This window comes from Arachis stenosperma, chromosome 3 (genome assembly GCF_014773155.1).
Source record: "Arachis stenosperma cultivar V10309 chromosome 3, arast.V10309.gnm1.PFL2, whole genome shotgun sequence".
Taxonomy (NCBI): Eukaryota; Viridiplantae; Streptophyta; class Magnoliopsida; order Fabales; family Fabaceae; genus Arachis; species Arachis stenosperma.
In genome coordinates, this window is record NC_080379.1 from 137,867,099 (window position 1) to 137,876,456 (window position 9,358).

The 9,358-nt window shown below is 39.3% G+C and overlaps 1 non-coding gene across 1 annotated transcript; it reads left to right on the plus strand.

Annotated features, from left to right (window-relative positions):
* The first annotated feature begins 8,045 nt into the window (after positions 1-8,045).
* Positions 8,046-8,153, plus strand: LOC130971500 (small nucleolar RNA R71). The gene has a single exon (XR_009082716.1). It is a non-coding gene; the product is annotated as a small nucleolar RNA R71 (small nucleolar RNA).
* The last annotated feature ends 1,205 nt before the right edge of the window (positions 8,154-9,358 follow it).

The following is a 9,358-nucleotide window of genomic DNA, read 5'->3' on the forward strand; positions in this document are numbered from 1 at the left end:
TGAATTTTGAATTTTATGATGAAAGAGAAAAACACACAAAAGACACAAGATTTAAAATTTTTAGATCTAATGCTCCTTATTTTCGAAAATTTTTGGAGGGAAAACACCAAGGAACACCAAACTTAAAAATTTTAAAATCAAGACACAAGAAAAACTCAAGAACACTTTGAAGATTCACAAGAACACCAAGAACAAAAGGAAGAACAACAAACTTAAGATTTTTAGAAAACTTTAATAAAATTTTCAAAAATTATAAAAAGATTAACAAGAAAACACCAAACTTAAAGTTTGGCACAAGATTCAATCAAAGAAACTTTATTTTTGAAAAAGGTTCCAAAGCGTATACCCAATTATCAAGAATATAAACCAATACTCTAGCCAATTGGGAGTAAATATAACACTTGTTCTGAATATTCCAGTTAATGCTTTAAAAAGAACACAAGTGAAACAAGAAAAGACACAAAGCAAGAAAAAACTAAAGATCAACCAAGAAAAGTGAACAAGAACAATTTTGAAGATCAAGGAAGAACCTTGAACACTAACACGAAAAATTTTTTTTTAAAGAAAATATAAAATATAAAATATGCAATTAACACCAAACTTAGAACAAGACACTAAACTCACGAAAAATTAACAATTAATAAAGAAAAATAATATTTTTGAAAAGAAATTTTTGAAAAGAATTTATCCTATCAGAATTTGATGACTCTATAACAATAAAAATAATAAAAATAAATTATTCCTAATCTAAGAGATAAAATAAACCTTTAGTTGTTCAAACTCAAATAATCCCCGGCAACGGCGCCAAAAACTTGGTGCACGAATTTGTAATCCGCACAACTAACCAGCAAGTGCACTGGGTCGTCCAAGTAATACCTTACGTGAGTAAGGGTCGATCCCACGGAGATTATTGGTTTGAAGCAAGCTATATTTATTTTATTAATCTTAGTCAGGAGGCCAATAAGATTTTAAGTGGAATTACTAGATTTGATTAGAAAAATAAAAGAGAATAACAGCGTTACTTGTAGTGCAGTAATGAGGAATACGTTGGAGTTTTGGAGATGCTTTGTCCTTCGAACTTCAACTCTTCCTTAAAATCCTTCAACTCACGAAAAGTCCCTTCCATGGCAAGCTCTATGTAGGGTGTCACCGTTGTCAATGGCTACCTCCCATCCTCTCAGTGAAAACGTTCCTATGCTCTGTCACAGCACGGCTAATCATCTGTCGGTTCTCAATCAGGTTGGAATAGAATCCATTGATTCTTTTGCGTCTGTCACTAACGCCCAGCCTTCAGGAGTTTGAAGCTCGTCACAGTCATTCAATCCTAGAATCCTACTCGAAATACCACAGACAAGGTTTAGACCTTCCGGATTCTCATGAATGCCGCCATCAATTCGGCTTATACCACGAAGATTCTGCGTAATGAATCTAAGAGATACTCATTCAGTCTGATGTAGAACGGAGGTGGTTGTCAGGCACACGTTCATAGTTTGGGGAAGGTGATGAGTGTCACGGATCATCACCTTCTCCATAATTAAGCGCGAATGAACATCTTAGATAAGAACAAGCGTGGTTGAATGGAAAATAAAAGAATTGTATTAATTCATCGAGACGCTGCAGAGCTCCTCACCCCCAACAATGGAGTTTAGAGACTCATGCCGTCAAAAAGTATGTAATTCAGATCTGAAAATATCATGAGGTACAAGACAAGTCTCTAAAAGTTGTTTAAATAGTAAACTAGTAACCTAGGTTTACAGAATATGAGTAAACTAAGATAATTGGTGCAGAAATCCACTTCTGGGGCCCACTTGGTGTGTGCTGGGGCTGAGACTAAAGCTATCCACGAGTAGAGGCTTTTCTTGGAGTTAAACTCCAAGTTATGACGTGTTTTGGGCGTTCAACTCCGGATCATGACTTTTTTCTGGCGTTTAACTCCAGACAGCAGCACGTACTTGGCGTTCAACGCCAAGTTACGTCGTCTATCTTCGCGCAAAGTATGGACTATTATATATTGCTGGAAAGCCCTGGATGTCTACTTTCCAACGCCGTTGAGAGCGCGCCAATTGGACTTCTGTAGCTCCAGAAAATCCATTTCGAGTGCAGGGAGGTCAGGATCCAACAGCATCAGCAGTCCTTTTTCAGCCTAAGTCAAATTTCTGCTCAGCTTCCTCAATTTCAGCCAGAAAATACCTGAAATCACAGAAAAATACACACACTCATAGTAAAGTCCAGAAATATGATTTTTGCTTAAAAACTAATAAAATTCTATTAAAAACTAATTAAAACATACTAAAATCTATATGAAATTACCCCCAAAAAGCGTATAAAATATCCGCTCATCAGTGTGCGAAATTGTGATCACTACTTTTCACAACTCAAATAATCCCTAGTAATGGCCCCAAAAACTTGGTGCTCAATACCATGGCATAAACACAACTTTGCACAACTAACCAGCAAGTGCACTGGGTCGTCCAAGTAATAAACCTTACGCGAGTAAGGGTCGATCCCACGGAGATTGTTGGTATGAAGCAAGCTATGGTCACCTTGTAAATCTTAGTCAGGCAGACTCAAATGGGTATAGATGATGAATAAAACATAAATATAAAGATAGATATACTTATGTATATCATTGGTGAGAGCTTCAGATAAGCGTATGAAGATGCTTGGTCCCTTCCGTCTCTCTGCTTTCCTACTGTCTTCATCCAATCCTTCTTACTCCTTTCCATGGCAAGCTTATGCAAGGGTTTCACCGTTGTCAGTGGCTACCTCCCATCCTCTCAGTGGAAATGTTCAACGCACCCTGTCACGGCACGGCTATCCATCTGTCGGTTCTCGATCAGGCCGGAATAGAATCCAGTGATTCTTTTGCGTCTGTCACTAACGCCCCGCCCTCAGGAGTTTGAAGCACGTCACAGTCATTCAATCATTGAATCCTACTCAGAATACCACAGACAAGGTTAGACCTTCCGGATTCTCTTGAATGCCGCCATCAGTTCTTGCCTATACCACGAAGACTCTGATCTCACGGAATGGCTGGCTCGTTTGTCAGGCGAGCGCTCGGTTGTCAGGCGATCAATCATGCATCATGTATCAGGAATCCAAGAGATAAACATTAGAGCCTTGTTGCTTGTAGAACAGAAGTGGTTGTCAGTCACTTGTTCATGAGTGAGAATGATGATGAGCGTCACATAATCATCACATTCATCATGTTCTTGGGTGCCAATGAATATCTTGGAATAAGAACAAGCAGAATTGAATAGAAGAACAATAGTAATTGCATTAATACTCGAGGTACAGCAGAGCTCCACACCTTAATCTATGGTGTGTAGAAACTCCACCGTTGAAAATACATAAGAACAAGAGTGATCATTGGTTTCGGCCCCAGAGAGGGAACCAGAAGAACCAAGATGAAAATACAATAGTAAAAGGTCCTACTTATAGGGAACTAGTAGCTTAAGAATTACAAAGATGAGTAAATGACATAAAAATCCACTTCTGGGCCCACTTGGTGTGTGCTTGGGCTGAGCAATGAAGCATTTTTCGTGTAGAGACTCTTCTTGGAGTTAAACGCCAGCTTTTATGCCAGTTTGGGCGTTTAACTCCCATTTTGGTGCCAGTTCCGGCGTTTAACGCTGGGAAATCTGAAGGTGACTTTCTACGCCGGTTTGGGCCATCAAATCTTGGGCAAAGTATGGACTATCATATATTGCTGGAAAGCCCAGGATGTCTACTTTCCAACGCCGTTAAGAACGCGCCAATTGGGTTTCTGTAGCTCCAGAAAATCCACTTCGAGTGCAGGGAGGTCAGAATCCAACAGCATCTGCAGTCCTTTTCAGTCTCTGAATCAGATTTTTGCTCAGGTCCCTCAATTTCAGCCAGAAAATACCTGAAATCACAGAAAAACACACAAACTCAAAGTAAAGTCCAGAAAAGTGAATTTTAACTAAAAACTAATAAAAATATACTAAAAACTAACTAGATCATACTAAAAACATATTAAAAACAATGCCAAAAAGCGTACAAATTATCCGCTCATCACAACACCAAACTTAAATTGTTGCTTGTCCCCAAGCAACTGAAAATCAAATAAGATAAAAAGAAGAGAATATGCAATGAACTCCAAAAACATCTATGAAGATCAGTATTAATTAGATGAGCGGGGCTTTTAGCTTTTTGCCTCTGAACAGTTTTGGCATCTCACTCTATCCTTTGAAATTCAGAATGATTGGCTTCTTTAGGAACTCAGAATCCAGATAGTGTCATTGATTCTCCTAGTTAAGTATGATGATTCTTGAACACAGCTATTTTATGAGTCTTGGCCGTGGCCCAAAGCACTCTGTCTTCTAGTATTACCACCGGATACATACATGCCACAGACACATAATTGGGTGAACCTTTTCAGATTGTGACTCAGCTTTGCTAGAGTCCCCAATTAGAGGTGTCCAGGGTTCTTAAGCACACTCTTTTTGCCTTGGATCACAACTTTATTTCTTTCTTTTTCTTTCTTTTTCATTTTTTTATTCACTGCTTTTTCTTGCTTCAAGAACCATTTTTATGATTTTTCAGATCCTCAGTAACATGTCTCCTTTTTCATCATTCTTTCAAGAGCCAACATTCATGAACCACAAATTCAAAAGACATATGCACTGTTTAAGCATACATTCAGAAAACAAAAAGTATTGCCACCACATCAAAAAAATTAAACTGTTATAAAATTCAAAATTCATGCAATTCTTTTCTTTTTCAATTAAGAACTTTTTTTTTTTTAAGAGAGGTGATGGATTCATAGGACATTCATAACTTTAAGGCATAGACACTAAGACACTAATGATCATAAGACACAAACATGGATAAACATAAGCATGAAAATTCGAAAAACAGAAAACTAAAGAACAAGGAAATTAAAGAACGGGTCCACCTTAATGATGGTGGCTTGTTCTTCCTCTTGAAGATCCTATGGAGTGCTTGAGCTCCTCAATGTCTCTTCCTTGTCTTTTTTGCTCCTCTCTCATGATTCTTTGATCTTCTCTAATTTCATGGAGGAGGATGGAATGTTCTTGGTGCTCCACCCTTAGTTGTCCCATGTTGGAACTTAATTCTCCTAGGGAGGTGTTGATTTGCTCCCAGTAGTTTTGTGGAGGAAAGTGCATCCCTTGAGGTATCTCAAGGATTTCATGATGAGTGGGGTCTCTTGTTTGCTCCATCCTTTTCTTAGTGATGAGCTTGAGGTCATGCCTTCTCAGTTGAACCGGCTTCCCTCTTGAGTTTCTCTTCCATTGAGCGTCCTCTTCACAAATATTTATGAGGACTTGGTCCAACCTTTGATCAAAGTTGACCTTTCTTCATGGCCACAACTTCATAGAAGTGGTCTTGATGCACCCTTGAGATGAATCTCTCCATCTCCCATGACTCGGAGGTGAAAGCTTTTGCCTTCCCTTTCCTCTTTCTAGAGGTTTCTCCTGCCTTGGATGCCATAAATGGTTATGGAAAAACAAAAAGCAATGCTTTTACCACACCAAACTTAAAAGGTTTGCTCGTCCTCGAGCAAAAGAAGAAAGAAGAGAGTAGAAGAAGAAGAAATGAGGAAGAAGGGAATGGCTTTGTGTTCGGCCAAAGAGGGGGAGAAGTGGTGTTTAGGTTGTGTGAAAATGAAGGAGTGAAGAAGGGTTTATATAGGAGAGGGGGCTCATGGTTCGGTCATGTATGGGTGGGTTTGGGAGGGAAAGTGGTTTGAATTTGAAGGGTGAGGTAGGTGGGGTTTTATGAAGGATGGATGTGAGTGGTGAAGAGAAAGATGGGATTTGATAGGTGAGGGGTTTTTGGGGAAAAGTGGTAGAGGTGATTGGTGAATGGGTAGAGAAGAAGAGAGAGGGTGGTGGGGTAGGTGGGGATCCTGTGGGGTCCACAGATCCTGAGGTGTCAAGGAAAAGTCATCCTTGCACCAAATGGCATGCAAAAATGCGTTTTGAGCCAATTCTGGCGTTAAACGCCGGGCTGGTGCCCATTTCTAGCGTTTAACGCCAGGTTCTTACCCTTTCCTGGCGTTTAACGCCAGTCTGGTGCCCCTTTCTGGCGTTAAACGCTCAGAATGGTACCAGACTGGGCGTTAAACGCCCACCTGCTAGCCTTACTGGCGTTTAAACGCCAGTAGGTTCTTCCTCCAGGGTGTGCTGTTTTTCTTCCTGTTTTTTCATTCTGTTTTTGCTTTTTCAATTGATTTTGTGACTTCTTATGATCATCAACCTACAAAAAACATAAAATAACAAAAGAAAATAGATAAAATATAACATTGGGTTACCTCCCAACAAGCGCTTCTTTAATGTCAGTAGCTTGACAGAGGGCTCTCATGGAGCCTCACAGATACTCAGAGCAATGTTGGAACCTCCCAACACCAAACTTAGAGTTTGAATGTGGGGATTCAACACCAAACTTAGAGTTTGGTTGTGGCCTCCTAACACCAAACTTAGAGTTTGACTGTGGGGACTCTGTTTGACTCTGATTTGAGAGAAGCTCTTCATGCTTCCTCTCCATGGTGACAGAGGGGTATCCTTGAGCCTTAAACACAAAGGATTCTTCATTCACTTGAATGATCAGTTCACCTCCATCAACATCAATCACAGCCTTTGTTGTGGCTAGGAAGGGTCTGCCAAGGATGATAGATTCATCCATGCATTTCCCAGTCTCTAGGACTATGAAATCAGTAGGAATGTAATGGTCTTCAACTTTTACCAGAACATCCTCTACAAGTCCATAAGCTTGTTTTCTTGAGTTGTCTGCCATCTCTAGTGAGATTCTTGCAGCTTGTACCTCAAAGATCCCTAGCTTCTCCATTACAGAGAGAGGCATGAGGTTTACACTTGACCCTAAGTCACATAGAGCCTTCTTGAAGGTCATGGTGCCTATGGTACAAGGTATGGAAAACTTCCCAGGATCTTGTCTCTTTTGAGGTAATTTCTGCCTAGACAAGTCATCCAGTTCTTTGGTGAGCAAAGGGGGTTCATCCTCCCAAGTCTCATTACCAAATAACTTGTCATTTAGCTTCATGATTGCTCCAAGATATTTAGCAACTTCCTCTTCAGTGACATACTCATCCTCTTCAGAGGAAGAATACTCATCAGAGCTCATGAATGGCAGAAGTAAATCCAATGGAATCTCTATGGTCTCATTTTGAGCCTCAGATTCCCATGGTTCCTCATTGGGGAACTCAGTGGAGGCCAGTGGACGTCCATTGAGATCTTCCTCAGTGGCGTTCACTGCCTCTCCTTCCTCTCCAAATTCGGCCATGTTGATGGCCTTGCACTCTCCTTTTGGATTTTCTTCTGTATTGCTTGGAAAAGAGTACTAGGAGGGAGTTCAGTAACTTTCTTGCTCAGCTGTCCCACTTATGCCTCCAAGTTTCTAATGGAGGACCTTGTTTCAGTCATGAAACTTTGAGTGGTTTTGATCAGATCAGAGACCATGGTTGCTAAGTCAGAGGAGTTCTGCTTAGAACTCTCTGTCTGTTGCTGAGAAGATGATGGAAAAGGCTTGCCATTGCTAAACCTGTTTCTTCCACCATTATTGTTATTGAAACCTTGTTGAGGTCTCTCTTGATTCTTCCATGAGAAATTTGGGTGATTTCTCCATGAAGAATTATAGGTGTTTCCATAGGGTTCTCCCATGTAATTCACCTCTTCCATTGAAGGGTTCTCAGGATCATAAGCTTCTTCTTCAGATGAAACATCCTTAGTACTGCCAGGTGCATTTTGCATTCCAGACAAACTTTGAGAAATCAAATTGACTTGCTGAGTTAATATTTTGTTCTGAGCCAGAATGGCATTCAGAGTGTCAATCTCAAGAACTCCTTTCTTCTGACTTGTCCCATTGTTCACAGGATTCCTTTCAGAAGTGTACATGAATTGGTTATTTGCAACCATTTCAATTAGCTCTTGAGCTTCTGTAGGCGTCTTCTTCAGATGAAGAGATCCTCCAGCAGAGCTATCCAAAGACATCTTGGATAGTTCAGACAGACCATCATAGAAAATACCTATGATGCTCCATTCAGAAAGCATGTCAGAAGGACATTTTCTGATCAATTGTTTGTATCTTTCCCAAGCTTCATAGAGGGATTCTCCTTCCTTCTGTCTGAAGGTTTGGACTTCCACTCTAAGCTTACTCAATTTTTGAGGTGGAAAGAACTTTGCCAAGAAGGCATTGACTAGCTTTTCCCAAGAGTTCAGGCTGTCTTTAGGTTGTAAGTCCAACCATATTCTAGCTCTGTCTCTTACAGCAAAAGGGAATAGCATAAGTCTGTAGACCTCAGGGTCAACCCCATTAGTCTTGACAGTGTCACAGATTTGAAGAATTCAGCTAAAAACTGATGAGGATCTTCCAATGGAAGTCCATGGAACTTGCAATTCTGTTGCATTAGAGAAACTAATTGAGGCTTAAGCTCAAAGTTGTTTGCTCCAATGGCAGGGATAGAGATGCTTCTCCCATAGAAGTCGGGAGTAGGTGCAGTAAAGTCACCAAGCACCTTCCTTGCATTGTTGGCATTGTTGTTATTTTCGGCTGCCATGGGTTCTTCTTCTTTGAAGATTTCTATTAGGTCCTCTACAGAAAGTTGTGCCTTAGCTTCTCTTAGCTTTCGCTTCAAGGTCCTTTCAGGTTCAGGGTCAGCTTTAACAAGAATGCCTTTGTCTTTGTTCCTGCTCATATGAAAGAGAAGAGAACAAGAAAATATGGAATCCTCTATGTCACAGTATAGAGATTCCTTGAGGTGTCAGAGGAACAGAAAAATAGAAGAAACAGGTAGAAGAATTCGAACTTAGTGAGATAGAGTTCGAATTGTGCATTGAGAAGGAGTGGTACTCCATAAATAGAAGGATGTGCGAAGAGGGGAAGAAATTTTGAAAATTAAGTTAAAAAGATTTTAAAAACATTTTGAAAAACTTTAATTGATTTTCGAAAACCAAGAGTGGGAAAGAAATCAAGTAATTTTTTGAAAAAGATTTTGGAATTAGAAATCAAAAAGATATGATTGAAAACTATTTTGAAAAAGATGTGATTAAAAAGATTTGATTGAAAAGTTATGGTTTTAAAAAAGATATGATTGAAAAGATATGATTGGAAAATAATTTTAAAAAGATTTGATTTTAAAAATTAATGACTTGGCTAACAAGAAAAGATATGATTCAAACATTAATCCTTTCTCAACAGAAAAGGCAACATACTTGAATTGTTCAATCAAATCATTAATTGTTAGCAAGTATCTTTGAAAAAGGAAAGAAATTGATTTTGAAAACATTTGATTGAAAAGATTTGATTTGAAAAAGATTTTATTTTGAAAAACTTTGAAAACTTGAAAAAAAATTGATTC